This window comes from Nipponia nippon, unplaced genomic scaffold (assembly GCF_047370975.1).
Source record: "Nipponia nippon isolate SJK-2023a ecotype South Korea unplaced genomic scaffold, ASM4737097v1 scaffold_1, whole genome shotgun sequence".
In the NCBI taxonomy this organism is placed as follows: Eukaryota; Metazoa; Chordata; class Aves; order Pelecaniformes; family Threskiornithidae; genus Nipponia; species Nipponia nippon.
This window is the reverse complement of record NW_028262290.1, coordinates 104910807-104919783: the sequence shown is the minus strand read 5'-3', so window position 1 is coordinate 104919783 and position 8977 is coordinate 104910807.

The window sequence follows — 8977 nt, the reverse complement described above, 5'->3', positions numbered from 1 at the left end:
CTACCTAGACTGTAGCCAAAAAAAAAAAAAAAAAAAGCTCTGATTTCTCTCTCAATATGTATCCATATGCTGGCAAGTTCTGCAAGTTTCCCCCAGCTCCCTTCCCTAGCTGCATTCTCCACAGACACATTCAGTCTCTTCTTTCTGTGTCTGCCTCCCCAGCACATGTGCAGGCAACCACGATTTATATCCACAGTAGCAATCTCACAGGATGTATCCACTTCCACTTCCTGCTGAGACTGCTGATGTCTTTCCTCTGCCAAGTCATACAGGGCTTTGGTGCTGAGTGGCTGACTGCTCCCGAGTTGGGCCTTCCTGAACTGAGGCTGCAGGAGGTGGTGCTGCTCTGCAGTGTTTGAACAAAAAGATCTTCAAAGGAGCTGCTTGTCTATCTGTGACTTGAGCTGTTCCATCTACTAGAAGAGTTGGCTGTTGAGAATTGAGTAATTCTGCTAGCATAGAGTTGAGAGCACACAATGCCACAGCACGTCTGCATTGTGTCCCAGCTGCTCCTGAGGTAATGCCTGCTCTTGGTCTTGCCCCTCCCCTTGTAAGAGCCTTTCCAGGAAATAGGTGAAGAGCCATCATCTTCACTCCTGCCACGTTGATTAGGGCAACCTCTAGCCTCATCCTGACTCCTGTGGTTTCCAATCTCCAATGCCCCTGTGGAGAAAGAATATTGGGAGAGACATGTTTCTTGGTGTTGTCTGGAGATACGCACTACAGCACAGCATTGCCCATATTCTTCCTCCCTGTAGACACCAGTATTCCAAGCCTTCAGCTTGCAACAGAGCTGGAGGAGGCCTGAGCTAGGCTTGTTCCTCTGCAGACCATGTCCCAGGAGAACTGCCAAGAACCAGCCAAGACTCATCTTTTGTGGGCCCTTTTGGCCTTGTCCAGCTGAGTTATGAGGGGCTTAGAAACCTGTCAGAGTTGTGTGAGCAGATCTCCAACTTGCAATTAAGCATGAAGCAGCTGGTGTGGCTGGATGACTTCACGGCAGGAAACCAAAGTAAGCAAAGAATGGGGTCTGCTGTGTAAATATATGGATGTTATTAGCATGGGCAAATACTACCAATAGGAAGATGGTGACCCTTTCATCTTTGGAGAAAGTTACTGTAACACTGGATGTATTGGTCCAGGATTTGATTGATGATCCGTCTGATGACTTGTCTGGGAGATGGTACAAGAAGGAGAGGCGGGTTTGCACTTGGAGAAGACCCACAAGTTCCTTTAAAAATCTGGCTGTTAAATGGGCCCCTTGGTCACTAATTATGCTGTCTGGGAGACCATGCTATAGGAAGGGTGAGGCAGTCTGTCGGGCTATGGGCAACTTTCTGAAGGGGATGAAGTAAATTATGTTGGTGAACAGGTCCACAATCACAACCACTGCACTCCACTCCAAGGGGGGCAGGTCTGCTATTAAATCCATAGTAACAAATAGCCAAGGCTATTTGGGAGCAGGGAGGAGCTGTTAGGGACCCTGTGATCTTTTGGTGCAAGCACAGCTGTTGTGGGCCTGGACATAGTCAGCCACATCTCCCTGAGATGTGGGCCATCAGGTAATCAGGTACTGCATCATCCAGCAGTCCCTGTGTCTGGGTGCAGGAACATGATGGCACAGCAGAAGACTTGTGTCTGCAGTGGTCTCTGTAGGATGTACAGCTGCCTGCCATGGTACAGGCAACCATCCTGTTCTTGCAGGCTGAAGGCAGTTGTACCAATGGGATGCTGTGTTAGGTTCAGGTTACTTCCAGTGGCCAGGAAAAATTCTGCAGTGATTCATCCTCTGCCATGGCTGTAATGAAATGTCTTGGAGAAAAGAGTGTTGGGGTGCATGCAGAAGGTGTGCATCCGAATCTGAATCTTCCTTCCATGCCAAGGCATCTGCCTTGCTGTTCTGCTTTCCTGGACATAATGTGAAAGTGAAGGGGAACCACGTAAAGGAGGCAAGATGGAGAGAGAAACGCTTCACCCATTCTTACTATTCCATGTTCTGATGGTTGGTCAGCAACACTGTTGTGTTTTTTCCCCTCTCAAGGAATTGCTGCCATTTCTCGAAGGCAGCTTTGATTGGCAAGATACTCCTTATCCCAGATAAGCTTCTAATTCCTCTCAGCAGGGAGGAGCTGCTAAGAGAAGAAAGGGTAGCACTCCTGTGTAAGGCCAACCTTCTGCGGGAGGATGGTCACTCTGGCTTGGTTTGAGGCATCTGCTTCCACAACTTAAAGCCAACTGGGGTCTTGGTAGAGTAGGTTAGTACCTCTGCTGAATGCTCATTTCATTTTCTCAAAAGTCACGTGTATGTCAGGCATTCACCAAAAGGAAGCCCACTTCGGGTGAATGCTCCTGTAGGAACCACAATACCAGAAGAAAACCCCTTCATGAATTGTCAACAGATGTTGGCAAATCCTAAGATCCTGTGCACTGCCTGCACACCAGAAAGTGATGGCTTCAACTTTTTTTGGGATCCATGTGCAAGACATTGGGGCCTCAGGAACTCCACCCTCTGCTGGTCAAAGGACCATTTCTCGAGTTTGGCATAGAATTCTGTGCTGCCACAGGAAACTCAAGACCTCCCAGACATGGTCATGTAGACCATGCCTCTTAAGTGGTGGTCATGCCTCTTAAGTGGTGCAGAATATCAAAGATGTCATCTGGATATGCTGCTATGTAGTAATGAAGCAGGTCCTTCACAACATCATTTACAATATGCTGGAAGTTGGCTGGAGCATTGCAGAGAGCAGATGGCATCACAACATACTCTTAGTGGCTGTATGTGGTGTGAAAAGCAGTTTTCCATTCATTCTCCTGCCAGGGCTCTCACAGGTCTAGCTTTGTGACCCAGCAAGTTCCCTGCAGATGTTCATAGAACTCCAGGGCAAGAGGCAGAGGGTGCCAGTTCTTTACTGTGGTGACATTCAGTCCACTGCAATCTACACAGAGACTTTTTTTTTTTTTAAGAAGGAAAAAAAAAATAGAGGCCCCAGCAGGGACATGGGAGGGGTGGATAAACCTACATGCCAGACAGTCCTTGAGGTCGTCCTTGCAGGCTGCTAATTCAGGGTGCTTTAAGGCAAAGATGTACCTGAAGGGCATCCCTGTTCCTGGTGCCAGGTCAATGTGGCAGTCATGAGTAATAGGATAGTAGTGTTTTCTGCGTCCTTCCCACAGACATCCACAGGATCACTCTATTTATCTGGGAGCATAAGGGGTGGGGAGCAGAGGCTGAGGTAGAGGTACAGTCTTGGCATCTGGCAAGACAGAGCTGCAGTGGTGTAGGAGTATTGGGCTGAGCCTGTGCTGTTGTGCCTCACACAGTGTACAACCAGAAACATGGGAGTCCAGACCAACCCTCATGCTGAAATGGGGAAGACAGCCCAGAGAAGATTCCAGGGCAGATTTTTGCCCTCAGGATCTGGGTATTCCTTTCCTGCAGGCAACACAAGAAACCCAGTTGCCGGTTAATGAGAAGGTTGTGCTTCTGTAACACAGTGGACTAGACATAAATTGCAGGGCTTCAGCAGCAGGTTGCAGAGGTGACATGTGCAGGAGAAGATCAAGTATTGCCCCATGACAGTCACAGCCAGTACCAGATAACTCTGAAATCAATGTAAACAACCCACTACACCCCAAAACTTCAGAGGAGCACATGGCACCCCAGCTCACACATATGTAAGCAGCCACTTAGGGAGGAAAAGAGGAAAAGACACTGAGAAGAAGCAGAGGAGACATGAAAGGAGAAATGGAGGAAACACATAGAAGGAGATATTGTTGGGGATACAGCTGGACAGGCACTCCTGAAAATGGGTGCTCTATACCTGTGGAGGTACACCCCGAAGGGGACTGCAGCCCATGAGTGAGCCATAGCAGAGCAGAGGAAAATTAGTAAGAAGCAAGGAGCAGCAGAAAGAAACCATTACGCAAATTAGTCCAACCTCTTGCACCGCCCATTGCCTCACCAAAGGAATGAATTTGAGTAGGCGGTAATCTGTAGTGGGCATTAAGGACCCATTCTTCCCAGCCAGTTTTCCACAACCAATGCATAAATTGGATTGTCAGCAGCCACCTGGCTTCCCTGCTGGAGCTGGCAATCACAGCCACAGCTGCACATCGATGGTCCCCAAAGGCACCACTTCCAATCAGTGAATAATGCTTCAGGGTTCTGGAAAACAGTCATTGCATTTCTTATAGAGGTGACTCAATCCAGGGCCATCCTGAAAGCCAGGAGATTATGACTGCAGAGCAGCTAGTATCTATTGCCTTGGCTGTAAAGATGAGCCATGTGTGCCTAATAAATCCCTGAACCCTCACCTGATCCCTGCTGAAGGGGGTTTGGCAAAGCTGGGGGTAGGGGAGACTCTGGGCACAGGGGATGTTAAAGAATTCTGCAGGGCTGTGACCTATCTCTGCTTTCTGGCCAGGGTTTGGAGATTAGCTTGGAGCTGTAGGGAGCCACTGGGGCTAGCCCCTGCACAGCCTGAGGGCCTGGCCCTGCAGTGCCTAGCTCAGAGTTCAAGAAGGCTTGACCCCTCAGGCAGGAGTGGGGACTGCTCCACAGGGGAAGACAAGCCAGGACTGACCATAAAACAGGCAGGAGCAGTGATCTCACCACTCAAGGTCCAGTCCTACAGTACCCAAGCAGGGTTGGTGATAACAGTCTTCATCAACAGTCCAGTGATCATCAGACAAAGGCAAGGTGGTCAGTCAGTTCTGAGGTCAATCCTGAAATCCAGGAGACAGAACGAGCAACAGGAGACAGAAGTGGACACAAGTATACCTGTGATACACCTATGATGTAGCTCAGGCAAGAGTCAGGGACCCAGTTGTTAACTTAAATGGAGTTCCTGGGCCCATGGGGCAGTGGGTGTGGGTGGAAGCCCCAGGTGAGGCTGGTCAGGGCAAGTAAGGTCTATTGATGCACCTATGGCCTTAATTTTCCTGGGCAGTGCTTTGGGATGGACACTCAGATTTTTCAAACCAGACTAGCCGTTCTGTTACTACTATCATGTTATCAGTATCAGTATCCCACCACTATGTTTTCTTTCAGCTTGTTTGGATCATCAGGGCACCCATACTTGTTAGGTCAAGTGCAGCTTAATCTTGACATTTTACCTTCTTTCAGTGCTGCCTGGCCAGGACTACAAATGATCTTTAATTTGACAGCACCTGTCAAAGGTCAGTGTTCAGTCTGTTTCCTCCCTCTGTGCTGCTCTAGATTTTGCAGACCTCTATCATATCCACACAGACACACTTTTTTCCCACAAGGTTTATCTAAGTCATTCTTTGTACAGAAGACACTGCATGCTTATGATCCCTTTTTCCTTGCCCTTTTCTGAACATTTCCCCATGCCTTTTTACTCTTTTTGAGATGGAGGACTCAGATTTGTGTACAATATTTATCAATTTATACATTGTCTTGATGTTTTCTCTGTTTTATTTTTTACTCCTTTCTTAGCAATGTTTAATAATTGATTTGCTTTCTTTCACACTACTGGGCACAGAGAAGACATTTTCATACAACTACCTGTTATAACTGTTGCAACAGCTCAGGGATTTTCCTTTCAAATGTGAAGACAGAACAGTTTATTCCCATATGCACTACCTCCCTAAATTCCATTTGCCATTTTTTGCCCATACACTCAGTATCCTCAGACTCTTGCAGTTCTTCTCAGCCTGCCATTGCCTATATTTCCCTAAATAACATTGTACCAGCAGCAGATTGACACTGCCATTTCCAGATTCTTGAGAAATATGTTGCACAGAGCAGGTTCCAGAACCTGAATCCTTGCGGGACTCTCTTGGTGACCTCCTTTTACTGTGAAAATGGACTATTGACTCCTACTGTCTTATTTCCTGTCTTTCAACCAGTTACCCCTGCAGTTATTTATTTCTTGGCAGTGTAACTTTTAAGAGCTTTTGATGAGTGACCTCCCCAAATACCTTCCAGAAATCCATGGTCAGGATTCCAGGATCTATCTCAGCCACAAGCTTGTTGACTCATCAACATTTCAGTAGGATCATGAGGCAGTTCTTCCATTTACAAAAGCCATTTTGACTCACCCCCTATTGCAGCATCTTTATACATATGCTTGCTAATTTAATCTATCTTACAGTTGCCATTAAATTGCCTGCTACAGAGATCAGACCTATATTTTTCTAGATTTCTTACAGCATCCTTTTAAAAAATTGACGTCACAGCTGACACATCCCTGTCTCCTGTTACCAAAGCAGTTTTATACTAGAGGTTGTACAGGCCAGTTTGTAGTTCACCCTTGAATTCTTTTAGAATTGTTGGTTATATACCATCTGATCCTTGTGATTTGTTACTATTAATTTTGCCTATATGTTCCATAACCAATATGTTCCATACTGACTTTTTCAAGACACAACCCCTGGTGAGTCCCCCCCATAAAGAAGAGATGGCTTGGGAATCTCATTCAGCTCTGCTGTAGTGAAGAGAGATGTAAAGAACTAATTTAAATTTTCTGTTATTTTCTCTGTATGCTCCTTTAAATTTCTTTTAATTTTCCTGGTGCTGCAGACTGTCTGGCAGGCTTCCAGAGCATGAAGTGTTTGAAAAGGGATTTATTATTAGATTTTATGCCTTATGCAAGTTGTTCCTCAAACCCTTTTGGCCTGTCTCATGGTGTAGTTTACTTTTCATCTCTCACAGGTTTGGATTCTATTTTGAATTTTAGGCCCAAATTTAGCTTTTGGAAAGCTGCTTCTGAAAAGCTGCCCCCAGCAACAGGCTCCCTTGTCTCTGCTGCTTAACCACGGCAGGTTCCTTTTTCTCCTTATATGCATTTGCCCTGAGCCTCCAGTATGGTATCCTTAAAGTCTCCATGTAATCCTCAAAGACATAATTATTTTAGCTGTGCCTCCATTTTTAACAAGCTTCTTCATTTTTAGGTAGTTTTTGTTTTTTTTTTTTAAATGAAAGCACATATTCGTGGACATTTTTTTTGCTTGTCTCTAAGGGCTTTCTGTAAGAAAGGAAAGGACAAAAGAGACAGAACATCACTGTGTCCTGCAATGCACTGTGCTCACAGCACCTTATAACTCTTCCTTTGCCTTGTGGAGGGGTACACAGTACTGTATTAAACTATTGCTTCTGGCTGCAGGAATTGTAACCCTAATGGCATTTGGAAACTTCTTTAAAAATCAGGAACTCCAGGAAATCCTTTGCACAAAAGGGTATTGTGTGTATGCAGGAGACTCATGCTGAACACCTAGACTTGCAGTTGATTGGCTGTAGTCCATTTTGCCTTCCTCACCAGAATCTCAGCATCATGGCAACCTTGCTCTCTTCATGTCAAGGCATCTCCTGAGCAGTCACTGACCCCACCATGGGCTGACTGGTTCTTAAAAATGACTGTACCATGATGCCAGCTCAGGAGTTAGTATGTTAGTATGCTGGCACTGACGGTTATGGCTAGGGTTTCCCTTCCTTCTGCTTCCCTACCTCATCTCCCCTCTCCCCTGAAGGCAAGGCTGTTTACCAGCTTCCCTGCTGCATATAGGAGAGATCTGTGACTGTAAGAGCCCTGAGTACATCTCCCCCATGTCCCTTCCCACCACCCTGGGGCTTTGTCTGGATGGGCTCAACACCAACTTTTATAAGTAGCTGTCAGGCCTCAAGAAGCCTCAATGGGTGCCTGCCCCTCATTCTTTCCCACGCTGCTTTAAAATTCATGTTCTTGTCCTTAGTGTCTGCCTGAACTACACTGCAGGTATGCTTGTGCCTACCCTCTCTGATACTTACCCTCTGGCTTGACTTCTGGCTTGAGCTGCCCTGTCACTACAGGCTTGCCTGGCAACCTGGCCTGTTGCCTGAAGTGTTGGTGAACCGGCTCTGCTCTTCTTGCTCAGGTGTTGTGGAAGTTGCTGACGCTCAGCTTGCAGCTCTACTTTCCATATGGAGCAGTCTGTCCCTGCTGCTTCCTGACAGTCATAGCGGTCAGATGGAAAAAAGCAGCCACTGAGAAAAGAAATGAGTGATAAATGGCAAATGGATGGGGAGATAAATATTCAAGCATGACAAAGTAGAAACAAAAATATGTTTTAAGGGACGGCATATGATATAGTGGGGAGATCCTTGCCCCTATCCCTGCACTGAGAAGGAAAAATGATGAGGAAAAGATAAAAAGACTATTTTGGCCAAGCTAAAGAAGAGAATAAAATCGCCTGTGCAGAAATGCTGGGCAAATAAGTTAGGCTATCAGGAGTGGATGGAATTGGCCCAATGCAAATTTAAGACAAGAAAGGAAAAAAAGCAGAACTGTTTAGATAAAACGGGAAAAGGGGGAACAAAGGAAAAGCTGTATAGACCTAATCATTGGCAGCATATACAGGTGCAAATCCCTGTAGTGCTTTCCGTACCACAGCTCGTTTTTTGGTGGTAGCAAAAAAGAGTGTGGATACTGAAGTGGTAGTGCTGTAATATTCATGTAAAACAGTGTTAAAAATTTGCAGTAGTTCTATGTGAATGGTATGGTCACATCTCTACAGTAGTGACAGAGAAGTCTATGGGAACCAGAGGACTATTGCAAGTTTCTTGACAGCAGCAGGAAAGTCTCTGAAAGGATGCCACTGCCACATACCTTTCTTTGCAACCTCAGATGGTCAGTGTGTGCATACAGCAAAGCACTTCAAACACACTCAAAATCCATGGCAAAACATGTAGCATCTTTATAAGGTTGTTGCCATACTGGTTTGCAAGCTTCCTTTGCAGCAGTGGCAGGAGTCTGGGGTGCATTTCAACAGCTAGTGTTTCTGCAATAAGCCCAGTGGTTCTTTAAGGGCTTTGGAACCATGAACTCTGCCCACTAGCAGGGGAAGGACTATGCAGCAAATGGAACTTTGATCTGAGAATTTCACCAGGAGGGTGTGGAGGGCAGAATGCAGAGACTGTATGCAGCAGTGTTCCTGAGGTGCCATTCTTCAGAGCTGCAGTTGCCATGGAACTCTGAAC